At 25.5% G+C, this 14,407-nt stretch overlaps 1 protein-coding gene across 2 annotated transcripts in view; it reads left to right on the plus strand.

The window, feature by feature from the left end:
• Ssh (Protein phosphatase Slingshot) overlaps nucleotides 1-14,407 on the plus strand; it is a 195,378-nt gene that overhangs the window by 109,971 nt on the left and 71,000 nt on the right. The gene's annotated exons all lie outside the window — the stretch shown is intronic.

Consider the following 14,407-nt stretch of genomic DNA (forward strand, 5'->3'; position numbering starts at 1 on the left):
TAATAATTTCAAACATCTGCTATAAAAAATCCTATAAGTTTGCTAGAAGTAATTATAAAATTTCGCTAAGAATAATCCCAAAACTTTGCTCTAAATAATTCTAAAACATTGCTATTAATAATTCTAAAATTTTGCTAGAAATAATCCTAAAACATTACTAGATATAATTCTAAAACTTTACTAAAAAAAAACCCTGAAACATTACTGTAAATAATCCTAAAACTTTTCAATAAATAATTCTAAAACGTTATTACAAAGGATCCTAAAATTTAGCTAGGAAAAGTCTTAAAACTTTCTTCTAAATAATCCTAAATATTTACTATAAATAAACACAAAATTTTACTCTAAATAATCTCAAAACTTTGCTCTATAAGCCTAAAGCTTTGCAATAAATAATCCTAAAACCTGTCTATAAATAATTTTTAAATTTCGCAACGAATAATCCTAAAACTTAGCTCTAAATAATCCTGAAACTTTGCTCTAAGTAATTCCAAAACTTTGCTAGAAATAATCCTAAAACCTTTCTATAAATAATCCAAAAAACTTTCTTTCGACTGTTATAGCAGTCATTTGTCTCTAAGATACCCAAATGTTCCAAAGCGAAAAAAACCAACTAATATACTGTCTGGCATGCTATCACTTTTTTTCTAGATGCGTTACTCGTTAATTTAACAAGTGTACATGTTAGTACACTTCGTACTTAAGGCGCTAGTGTCGCTAACTCGACTTTTCTCTCTCTCTTTCTCGACGATTCGCTTTCGTTTCGAGGGACGCTCGCAAAGAGCGGCCATAACTTTCACGATTCCTTCGTGGGACGATCGTGGCTCCAGCTGAATCCTTCTCTCGATCGCTTCTTTAAACACGATTGAGCAACGCGAATCGATACAGGTTGCATTCAATCTGAGATATTATCTTGAAAAAATTCTTAGAAAATCGTTGGTTCTCGTTAAAAATCAAACGCAAAAATTGATCTCTTCTCCTCGAGTGAGAAGAGGTGGCATCTCTTTTCAGATAAATGCAAAAAAACAATATTCTATTTATATGTGTTTATAATTATCATAAATCATAAATCTATATTGTGATATTAATTAAGAATTATTCAAGAAAAAAAGAAAAATATGCTTGAGAAATCGCGACAAGACAAAATATATAATATTAAAAAAAGAAATCAATTATAAAATAAACTAAACTATAAATAAACTAAGCTATAATTAATATTTTAAACCTAACTATAAATAGTAAAAAATAGACTAAACTATAGATAATAAATAATGTTAAATAATATTACAATATTCTATTTACATGTATATATAATTATCATAAATCATAAATCAATATTGTAATATTAATTAAGAATAATTGAAGAAAAATAGAAAAATATGCTTGAGAAATCGCGACAAGACAAAATATACAATATTAAAAAAAAGAAACTAAACTATAAATAATAAAAAAATGAACTAAACTATAGATAATAAGTAACGTTAAATAATATTACAATATCCTATTCATATTTATTTATAATTATCATAAATCATAAATTAAATGAATATTATAATATTAATGAAGAATAATTGCAGAAATAATGAAGAACCCAACTACTGCCTCGCTGTATCGTCCCTTAGCATCACTTTCAGCTTCTTCAAACTTTCCCTTCTATTCATTCGCCGTTTTCTCACGATCTCGCGCGAGCTGGTCACTTTACGACCTCCGCGTTTCTCGGTCAGATCCTCCATTTCTGCCATTTTTCCGTATCCATTTCATTTCGTTTCATTTCTCTTCTCTCCACGGCTGTTTCTACGCTTTCTGTCGCCAACCTTTCGTTCGAAGGTGTCGTGGGTGTTCTTCAAACGAGCTTCGTCGAACTTTCACCCATTTATTCCCTTCCTCGACTTCTCTCTCTTGCAGACGCCATGTTTTTTCTTCTATTTTTCTTTTAAAAGTCTTTTTCGAGCTTCTTCTTGTAGGTGCATGATTGTCTTGTTTAAATGCTATTGTTTAGAAGTATTTGAACGTTTATTGAGAAGAAGAATGAGCTTTTTATGCTTGTTAATTTTTCTTGGAGAATTGTAGAACTTAATAAAGTGTTTCGTGACAAAAAATAATTCTTAAGAATGGAATTATAATAAAAAATTGAAATTTAATCTAGCTAACTTTTCTTTAAAAATAATAGCATTTAAAAAAGGTGTTTCACGACAAGAAATAATTTAAAATAATTCTTGAAATGGAATTACAACGTAAAATCGAAATTTGTTTTAGGTAGTTCTTTTTAAAAAATAGCAGAACTTAAAAAAGGTTTTAAAGCAACTTTTAAAAATGGAATTGGAACGAAAAATCGAAATTTATTTTAGCTAATTCTTCTTAAAAAATAATAGAATTTAAAAAATGTGTTTCATAAAGAAGAAAAAAGTATAAAACCACTGTTGAAATGGAATTGCAACCAAAAATGAAATTTATATTCCAATATATTTTCTTATTAAGAGTGACTTATTCCATTTTCAAAAATAATGTTTCCGCAAATTGCTGAGAAAGCTTTTGGTAAATTTTCTTCAAGAAAATAATTGCCATATTTTATCAGAATATTTAAACTAATTTTTGCTTACATTTATAAGACATAATCGCAAATCTAATCTCTAATCTAATTAAAATATTCTCATAAAATATGATAATAATTTTCTTCAAGAAAATTAACCAAAACTTTTCTCAAATGAGTCCAAATAACCTTTTGGTAAATCTAGTGTTAACATCTTAATAGTTAATTAATGAAGAATATTTCAAGAAAAAAATGCAGTCATTTTTAGTTAATCCTTCGCTGTTTCAATGGAACTTTGCGTTGCATTTTTGGAACAATGTTTACCAAATATACAGTATTTAAAAAAAAGGAACTAATTATAAAATAAACTAAACTATGAATAATAAAAGAAATGAACTGAACTGAGCTATAAAAAAAAATACTATTATAAATACTAATAAATACTATATAAACTAAAAATAAACTAAACCAAATTATAAAAGAAAATAAACTTAATCAAATTATAAAAAATAAACTAAACTGTAAATAATAAAGTAAACTTAACTATAAAAAAATTAACTAAACTATAAAAAAATAAACTAAACTAAACTATAAAAAAATTAACTAAACTATAAAAAAATAAACTAAACTAAACTATAAAAAAACTATATAAATACTATGTACACTAAAAATAAACTAAACTAAAAAATAAATAAACTAAACTAACTCTGAACAAAACTAAACTCTGAATAATAAAAAATAAACTTAACTAAACGATAAAAAAATAAACTAAAGTATTAAGAAAATAAACTTAACTAAACCATAAAAAAGTAAACTAAACTATAAAAAATAAACTAAACTATAAAAGAAATAAATTAAATTATAAATAATAAACAATGTTGAATAATATGTAATGTTGAATAATAATATTAACAGTTAAAATTCTTTTAACCAATTTCTGAAGAATAAATAGAAAAAAAAGTAGATCTACATTTCGCTAAAACTATCCTTTAAATTTATCTGCATTGATAGCAGAGCGTCTTCTGTTTTATTTACACTTTTACTTGTATTGCTGTAAATTTAATTTTATTAGATCATTAGAAATTAATATAATTATTTTATTAGATATTAGAAAGAAATTAATATATTTTTTTGTTAGAGAGAAACTTACTTGTTAGAAGAAGTTTACTTATCAAAGAAATCCAGATTTTAATTACTTTCCTCTTATTTCCTTCCTTTTTTAAGTCCAACGCAAGTTTCAAACAACAGTTCTTTGCGTCGATGATGATTACTAAAATTAATAGAAATTAATTTGCTAGTAATACGTATGTAAGCTGTTTTATTTACACAATCGCGTATTCTAAAATATTACAAACCTGTTTTAACCTACTGAACGTGCTATGAGCGCATGCGCGCGCAATATAAACAGCGCAGCATCAGTCTCGCGTTAAAAATGTCTCACGCGCATGCGCGCGCAATATAAACAGTGCAGCATCAGACTCGCGTTAAAAATGTCTCACGCGCATGCGCGCACAATATAAACAGCGCAGCATCAGACTCTCTGTGAAATGTCACGCGCATGCGCACGCAATATAAACAATGCAGCATCAGCCTCGCGTTAAAAATGTCTCACGCGCATGCGCGCACAATATAAACAGCGCAGCATCAGACTCTCTGTGAAATGTCACGCGCATGCGCACGCAATATAAACAGCGCAGCATCAGACTCTCTGTGAAGTGTCACACGCATGCGCACGTAATATAAACAGTGCAGCATCAGCCTCGCGTTAAAAATGTCTCACGCGCATGCGCGCACAATATAAACAGCGCAGCATCAGCCTCGCGTTAAAAATGTCTCACGCGCGTGCGCGCACAATATAAACAGCGCAGCATCAGCCTCGCGTTAAAAATGTCTCACGCGCATGCGCGCGCAATATAAACAGCGCAGCATCAGTGTCTCTGTAAACAGTCACGCGCATGCGCACGCAATATAAACAGTGCAGCATCAGTCGCGCGTTAAACTGTCACGCGCATGCGTGCTTCGAACAACGCGTTGCACAACCGCCATTAAATCATTTTCTTTCTCTGAATTAAACTTATTAATAGAAACAGCTCGAATATATTGCGACAATGTATCATATAACACTAAATAAAAGTAAGTAATTTAAATAGTCTTTAAGAGGAATTAATAATTATTGTATATTTAAAATTGCAACGTAATTTTCTTTCTCTGAATTAAACTTATTAATAGAAACAGCTTGAATTTGTTACGACGATGTGTTATGTAGCACTAAATGAAAGTAAGTAATTTAAATCGTTTCTAACAGGCATTAATAATTGTATTTTTAATTACGTAACTTTAAATGTAATTTTAAATTGCAATGTATATGTTTTGATATTAAGTGTCGAGGATTTAGAGAACGCAATTGGGCGAAAGGAAACGGACGTGGTTTCTGTCGTCCCGTAAGGAGACGTGGGTTTGTCTAATTAACCGTTTAATAGGGTTAAGTGCGGATAATTACTGGGCCCGGAAGTGCAACGTCCCAGTAGTTGAGCCCGCAGCACGTAACAAGTAAACATGTGTAAGAAAACACGTATTATTCGTTTAAGAATTTCTATTATTTTAATTAGAAGTGAACAGAATTTCCTGGATTGCATAAATGGTATTGTTTTTAGTGTTAAAATGAAATATAAAATGAATCAAATATATTTAAATAAATCAAATCAATTAAATACTTCATATTATTCATTTAAGAATTTCTATTATTCTAATGAGAATTCAGAAAATTTCTTGGATTGCTTAAATGGTATTGTTTTTAGTGTTAAAATGAAATATAAAATGAATCAAATATATTTAAATAAATTAAATCAATTAAATACTTCTTATTATTCATTTAAGAATTTCTATTATTTTAATGCGAACTCAGAAAATTTCCTGGATTGTATAAATGGTATTGTTTTTAGTGTTGTGTGTCATGTATGTTTTTAGTGTTGTGTGTCACTATTGTTTTAGTGTCATGAAATATGAAATGAATTGAATATTTGAAACAAATTAAATGAATAAAATGAATTAAATACTTCATAGCATTCATTTAAGAATTTCTATTATTTTAATAGAATGTGAACAAAATTTCCTGGTTTGCATATATTCTATTGTTTGTAGTGTTAAAGTGAAATATAAAATGAATTGAATATTCGAAATGAATTAAATGAATAACATATATGTAAATGAATAGAATGAATTAAATATTTCATATTATTCGCTTAAGAATTTTTGTTATTTTAATATAAACTAAAATAATTTCCTGGATTGCATAAATAATGTTATTTCAAGTGTTACAGTGAAATATAAAATAAATTGAATATGTAAATGTATAAATAGTGAAAAAATGGTATTCTTGAAAATATAATAAGTTTGCTCTTGATGAAAAAAATATATATTATTCGCTTAAGAATTTCTATTATTTTAATAAGAACTGAAAATTTTTCTGGACTGCATAAATAATATTGTTTCAAGTGTTGCAATGAAATATAAAGTAAATTAAATATTGTTTGTTCAATTTCAAGCATTTTATGTAATATCGAATGGGTCTGGGATGTTTCAAATTTAATAAGAAATCTAGTTGTTAAATTTGAAAGTGGCTCAAGTCCATTCTTGGTAAGAAAACACGTATTATTTGCTTGAGAATTTGTATTATTTTAATGAGAACTGAGAGAATTTTCTGGATTACATAAATGTTGTTATTTCAAATATTGCAATGAGATATGGAATAAATATAATATTGTTTATTTAAATTTGAGGCATTTTACATGATATCGAATTTGTGTTTGAGCTGTTCAAATTTAATAAGAAATCTGGTTGTTAAATTTGAAAGTGTTTCAAGTCCATTCTTGGTAAAAATCCTCTTATTATTCGCTTAATAATTACTATTATTTTAATAAGAACTGAGAAAATTTCCTGGATTGCATAAATGGTATTGTTTTTAGTGTTAAGATGAAATATAAAATGAATTAAATACTTCATAGCATTCATTTAAGAATTTCTATTATTTTAATAGAATGTGAACAAAATTTCCTGGTTTGCATATATTCTATTGTTTTTAGTGTTAAAGTGAAATATAAAATGAATTGAATATTTCTTATTATTCACTTAAGAAAGTCTATTATTTTAGTAAGAAGTGAACAAAATTTCTTGGATTGCATAAATAGTATTGTTTTAAGTGTTTCAGTGAAATATAAAATAAATTAAATATGTAAATGTATAAATAATGAAAAAAATGGTATTCTCGAAAATATAATAAGTTTACTCTTGATAAAAAAAATATATATTATTCGCTTAAGAATTTCTATTATTTTAATAAGAACTGAAAAATATATGATATGAAATGAGATATAAAATAAATATAATATTATTTATTTAAATTTGAGGTATCTTAAATGATATCGAATGTGTTTGGGCTGTTCAAATTTAATAAGAGATCTAATTATTAATTTTGAAAGTTGCTTAAGTCCATTCTTAAGAAGAAGACGTATATCATTCACTTAATAATTTCTATTATTTTAATAAGAATTCGCTTAAGAATTTCTATTACTTTAATGAGAAGTGAACAGAATTTCCTGGATTGCATAAATGGTATTGTTTTTAGTGTTAAAATGAAATATAAAATGAATCAAATATATTTAAATAAATTAAATCAATTAAATACTTCTTATTATTCATTTAAGAATTTCTATTATTTTAATGCGAACTCAGAAAATTTCCTGGATTGTATAAATGGTATTGTTTTTAGTGTTAACATGACATATAAAATGAATTGAATATTTGAAATGAATAAAATGAATTAAATACTTCTTAGTATTCATTTAAGAATTTCTATTATTTTAATAGAATGCGAACAAAATTTCCTGGTTTGCATATATTCTATTGTTTGTAGTGTTAAAGTGAAATATAAAATGAATTGAATATTTGAAATGAATTAAATGAATAACATATATGTAAATGAATAAAATGAATTAAATATTTCATATTATTCGCCTAAGAATTTTTGTTATTTTAATATAAACTAAAAAAATTTCCTGGATTGCATAAATGGTATTGTTTTTAGTGTTGAAATGAAATACAAAATGAATTGAATATTCGAAATAAATTAAATGAATAAAATGAATTAAATACTTCATATTATTCACTTAACAATTTCTATTATTTTAGTAAGAATTTTAAAAATTTCCTGGTTTGTATAAATAGTATTGTTTCAAGTGTTAAAATGAAAAAAGATTAAATTAGATATTGGAAATATAAAATGAATTAAATATTTCATATTATTCACTTAACAATTTCTATTATTTTAATATGAATTGAAAGAATTCCTGGATTGCATAAACAATGTTGTTTCAACAATTGCTATGAAATAGAAAATGAATTAAAAAATATTAGAAATATAAACTGAATTAAGTATTTCATATTATTCGTTTAACAATTTTTATTATTTTAATAAGAACTGAGAAAATTCCTAGATTGCATAAATAATGTTGTTTCAACAATTTAAATCAAATCGAAAATGTATTAAAAAGTATTAGAAATATGAAATGAATTAAATATTTCATATTATTTGCTTAACATAGTAAGAAAATAAGAATTGAACTGAACTTAGAAATAAGAACTGAAAAATTTTCCTGAGTTGTATAAGTAATGTTGTTTCAAAAATTGCAATGAAATAGAAAATAAATTAAACAATATCAGAAATATAAACTGAATTAAGTATTTCATATTATTCATTTAACAATTTTTATTATTGTAATAAAAACTAAGAAAATTTTTTGGTATGCATAAATTCTATTGTTTTTAGCGTTAAACTAAAATATAAAATGAATTGAATGTTCGAAATGAATTAAATGAATAACATATATGTAAATGAATAAAATGAATTAAATACTTCATATTATTCATTTAACAATTTCTATTATTTTAATAAGAACTGAAAAAATTTCTTGAGTGTATAAATAATGTTGTTTCAACAATTGCAGTGAAATAGAAAATAAATTCAATACTCGTTACAAGTCGATTCGACATATTAAGTACAAAAATTAATTCCATCGTCGAGTTGCGACTGAATTGCTTCGAACGAGGGTCAAAAACGAATTAGCAAAATGTGCACGCAAGCCCAGTCGATCGAGATACTTATATATTTGACGAGAAAAAGAACCACGAGCTGTTGGTTAATTTATAAACGTAATTACACCTCGCTCTCGCTGATTCTTTGCGCGTCGTTCGTTTTAACGAACTGACTCGTTAAAACGAGCTTTTAATCACCTTTTATCTCGCACTGAATATTTCATTTTTAAGCGAAGAAAATTATTATCGAGATCGAGATTTTAATAGTATTAATTTTTAAAGTTTTCTTCTTGGAATTAGACGAGTGAAATTTGAAAAAAAAAAAATAAATAAATTGCGAGATTTTTATTTTGTTTTGATAATGTTAAATGAAATATTTATTTTAATAGAATTATTTTTTAAGGGTTTCTTATTGGAATTAGAAGAGTGAAATTTGAAAAAAAAAATAAATTGCGAGATTTGTATTCAGTTTAGAAAATATTTTCTGATCTTTTTCATAGAGAAATTAAATAGATATTTATTTTAATAGAATTATTTTTTAAGAGTTTCTTGTTGGAACTAAATGAGTGAAATTTGACAAAAACTAAATTGCAGGATTTGTATTTAGTTCTGAAAATATTTTAGAAGAAATCTAAAAAATGTGTTTCACGACGAGAAACAATTTAAAATTATTATTAATTCTTAAAGTGGAATTACAACGAAAAACCGAAATTTTTAAAGAAGAATGAGTTTTATTCTCTACTTTTTTATTCTGTACTCTTCTAATTTAGCTAACTCCTTTTTAAAAATAGCAGAACTTAAGAAAGATGTCTTGCAATGAGAAACAATTTTAAGACAACTTTTAAAAATGGAATTAAAACGAAAAACCGAAATTTTTAAAGAAAAGTAAGCTTTACTCTATCCTACTCTTCTTTATAAAATGATAGAACTTAAGAAAAGTGTCTTGCAACAAGAAACAATTTAAAAAAAACTTTTAAAAATGGAATTAGAATGTAAATCTGAAATTTTTAAAAAAGAGTAATCTTTACTCTATCTTACTCTTCTTTAAAAAATAGCAGGACTTAAAAAAGGTATTTCTTGTCGCGAAATTAAAAACTTAATTTAATTTTAGAACTCTTAAATTTACTCTATAACCGATTCTTCTTTAAAAAATAGCAGAACTTAAAGAAAAGTGTTTCACGACAAGAAATAGCTCTTAAATTTATTCTATAAACAACTCTTTCTTAAAAATAACAGAACTTAAAAAAGGTGTTTAGCAATGAGAAATAATTTAAAAACAATTTTTAAAAATGGAATTAGAATCAAAAACTGAAATTTTTAAAGAAGAGTAATCTTTTCTCTATCTTACTCTTCTTTAAAAAAATAGCAAAACTTAAAAAAGGTATTTCTTGTGGCGAAAATAAAAACAGAACTTAATTTTACAATTCTTAAATTTATTCTATAAACGATTCTTCTTGAAAAAAATAGCACAACTTAAAAAAGATGTATTGTGACAAGAAACAATTTAAAAACTGCCTTTAAAAATGGAATTAGAGCGAAAAATCGAAATTTTTAAAAAATAGTAAGCTTTAATCTATCTTACTGTTCTTTATAAAAATAGCAGAACTTAAAGAAAGGCATTTCATGTCGCGAAACAACTCTTAAATTTACTGTACAAACGATTCTTTCTTAAAAATAACAGAACTTAAAGATGGCGTTCAGCGTTGAGAGACTCTGGCACGACGAGTACGTTAAAATCGCGAAGGTTCCTGTGGACAGGAGAGAATCTTCGCTGAAAATAGTGCAACGACACCCGTCGAACTTAAATATCGATACCAGTGAAAGCACAGGATGGAATGATCAAGCGGAAACGGGTGAAACGTCACGATTGTGCAACCGCTGTGTCGTTAACCTCCCAGCAATTTCTGTTTCGCGTCTCGAGAACAAATTCGCGATTGCGATCTACTCTCGTCACGCGACGTCTTTATTGCCACTTCGCCACTCTGTCTCTTTCCTTTTTATCCGTCATCAAGCTTCAACTTTCCTCTTATTTGCCTTCTTTCTTTTCTTTTTTTTTACTTTTTCTAAGTAAGTCCAACGCAAGTTTCAAGTTACAGAGTTCTTTGAAATTAATTTTATGTGCTGGTTATTTATTGTATTTTGCTGTGGAATTAATTTTATTAGGTGAACAGAATGTAAAAGAAATTCTAGACTTTATTCAGTTTTTATTCTTATTTTCTCTTATTTTCTTTTTTGTTTTTCTTTTAAGTCCAAGGCAAGTTTCAAATTGCAGTTCCTTGAAATTAATTTTATGCGGTGGTTATTTATTGTACTTTGCTGTGGAATTAATTTTATTAGGTGAACAAAATGTAAGAGAAATTAATACTTTTTAAGAAACATTTTTTTTAGAAACATTTACTTATTAGAGCAATTCTAGATTTTATTTAGTTGTCTCTTATTTTCTTTTTTGTTTTTTTTTTTAAGTCCAAGGCAAGTTTCAAGTTGCAGTTCCTTGAAATTAATTTTATGTGGTGCTTATTTATTGTATTACTGAGAAATTAATTTTATTAGGTGAACAAGATGTAATAGAAATTAACAACAGTTTAAGAAATGTAAAAGAAATTAATACTTTTTAAGAAACATTTTTTTTAGCAACATTTTCTTATTAGATGCATATTTCTTTTTTTTTTTTTTAAGTAAGTCCAACGCAAGTTTCAAGTTACAGTTCTGCGAATTTAATTTTATGTGGTGGTTATTTATTGTATTGCTGCGAAATTAATTTTATTAGGTGAACAAAATGTAAGAGAAATTAATATTTTTTAAGAAACATTTTTTTTGAGAAACATTTACTTATTAGAGTATTCTAAATTCTGAATTCTAGATTTTAATTACTTTCCTCTTATTTGCTTTTTTTCTTTTTTTTTTTTTAAGTCCAACGCAAGTTTCAATTTACAGTTCTTTGAGTCAATGATGATTAATGGAATTATCAGAGATCAATTTGTTCACAATCGTTACTGTTGTGAGATTAATTTTATTGGGTATACAAAATGTAAAAGAAATTCCAAATTTTAATTACTTTCCTCATATTTTCTTCTTTTTTTTTTTTAAGTCCAATGCAAGTTTCAACGTACGCTGGATTTTGTAGATCTCGTCGATTTTCAATTTTAAACATTCCTTGCGTAGATGATGATTAATGAAATTAATTAATAGTTTTCTATTTAAATGGAAATTTTCTGCTGCTGAGAGATGTTAGCGATAGAAACTATTTCTAAAATATTACTAAAATATTCTTCTTTTAGTAACAGTTTCTATTGCTAATAGTATTAATATTTTAATAATAGTTCCTATTTCTATTATATTGCTATTTTCGTAATAGTGTCAGTTGTTAAAATATTGTTATTTAATAATACCTTCTATTGCTAGAATATTACAGCTTAGTAATGATTTTTATAATGTTATTATTTTAGTAATAATTTCTACTGCTAAAATATTGCTAGAATATTGCTATTTTAACAATAGTTTTCTATAGCCAAGATATTGTTAGAATATTGCTATTTTAATAATAGTTTCTATTACTAAAATATTGCCGTTTTAGTATTAGTTCCTACTGCTAAAATATTACAACTTGTTATTAATTTCTATAGCTAAAATATTGCAAATTGGTAATAATTTCTATTACTAAAATATTGCTATTTAATAACAATTTCTATTGCTAAAATATTGGTGTTCTAATAATAGCTTCTAGTGCCAAAATATTGCCAAAATTCTATCCCAAAACAATATGTAATGAGGGTATTATATAAAATTCTAATCCCATAAAATAGCTAGCAAAATTCTATTCCCAAAATATTGCTAAAATATTGCTATTTTAATAATACTTTCTATAGTCAAAGAATATAGGTCAAGCACCCCCAATTCCCACCCAATTACAAACCCAACAAAGACAACTCCATTTCTCTTTTAACTGTTCCCTCAAATCGAACATACTCTATTCCTACAGTATTACTATGTTAGTAATAGTTTCTACTATTAAAATATTATTTTAATAATAGTTTCCAATGCTAAAGTATTGATAAAACATTGCGTTTTTTAATAATACTTTCTATTGCCAAAATATTGCTTTTTTAATAATACTTTCTATTGCCAAAATATTGCTAAAATATTACTTTTTTAATAAATATCGCTATTTTAGTAATACTATCTATTGCCAAAATATTTCTAAAATATTGCAGTTTTAGTAATAGTTTCTATTGCCAAAATATTGCCAAAATATTGCAGTTTTAGTTATAATTTCTATTGGCGAAACATTGCTAAAATATTACTAATTTACTAATACTTTCTATTTTCAAAATATTGCTAAAATATCGCTATTTTAGTAATACTTGCTATTGCCAAAATATTTCTAAAATATTGCAGTTTTAGTAATTGTTTCTATTGCAAAAACATTGCTAAAATATTACTAATTTAGTAATATTTTCTATTGCCAAAATATTGCTAAAATATCGTTACTTTACTAACTTTCTATAGCCAAAATATTGCTTTTTTAGTAATACTTTCTATTGTCACAATATTGCTAAAATATTTCAGTTTCAGTAATAGCTTCTAGTGCCAAGACATTGCTAAAATATTACTAATTTACTAATATTTTCTATTGCCAAAATATTGCTAAAATATTGCTGTTTTAGTAATACTTTCTATTGCCAAAATATTGCTAAAATGTCGCTGGTGTAGTAATACATTCTATTGCCAAAATATTGCTAAACTATTGCTTTTTTAATAATATTTTCTATTGCCAAAATATTGCTAAAGTATTGCTTTTTTACTAATACTTTCTATTGCCAAAATATTGCTAAAATATCGCTATTTTAGTAATACTTTCTATTGCCAAAATATTTCTAAAATATTGCAGTTTTAGTAATAGTTTCTATTGCCAAAATATTGCCAAAATATTGCAGTTTTAGTTATAATTTCTATTGGCGAAACATTGCTAAAATATTACTAATTTACTAATACTTTCTATTGCCAAAATATTGCTAAAATATCGCTATTTTAGTAATACTTTCTATTGCCAAAATATTTCTAAAATATCGCTATTTTAGTAATACTTTCTATTGCCAAAATATTGCAGTTTTAGTAATAATTTCTACTGTTAAAATATTTAGTTAATATAGTTTTTTATTGCCAAAATATTTTTAAAATATTGCTATTTTAGTAATAGTTACTATTCCTAAAATATTGTTATTTTAATAATAATTTCTATAGCTAAAACATTGCAACATAGTAATAGTTTCTATAGATGAAATATTGCTGTTTTAATAATGTTTTCTATTGTCTAAATATTGCCAAAATATTGTTACATCAGTAATACTTTCTATTGCCAAAATATTGCCAAAATATTGCAGTTTTAGTTATAATTTCTATTGGCAAAACATTGCTAAAATATTACTAATTTACTAATACTTTCTATTGCCAAAATATTGCTAAAATATCGCTATTTTAGTAATACTTTCTATTGCCAAAATATTTCTAAAATATCGCTATTTTAGTAATACTTTCTATTGCCAAAATATTGCAGTTTTAGTAATAATTTCTACTGTTAAAATATTTAGTAATAGTTTCTATTCCTAAAATATTGTTATTTTAATAATAATTTCTATAGCTAAAACATTGCAACATAGTAATAGTTTCTATAGATGAAATATTGCTGTTTTAATAATGTTTTCTATTGTCTAAATATTGCCAAAATATTGTTACATCAGTAATACTTTCTATTGCCAAAATATTGCCAGAATATTGCTGCTTCTGTAA

This window comes from Xylocopa sonorina, chromosome 16, assembly GCF_050948175.1.
Source record: "Xylocopa sonorina isolate GNS202 chromosome 16, iyXylSono1_principal, whole genome shotgun sequence".
In the NCBI taxonomy this organism is placed as follows: Eukaryota; Metazoa; Arthropoda; class Insecta; order Hymenoptera; family Apidae; genus Xylocopa; species Xylocopa sonorina.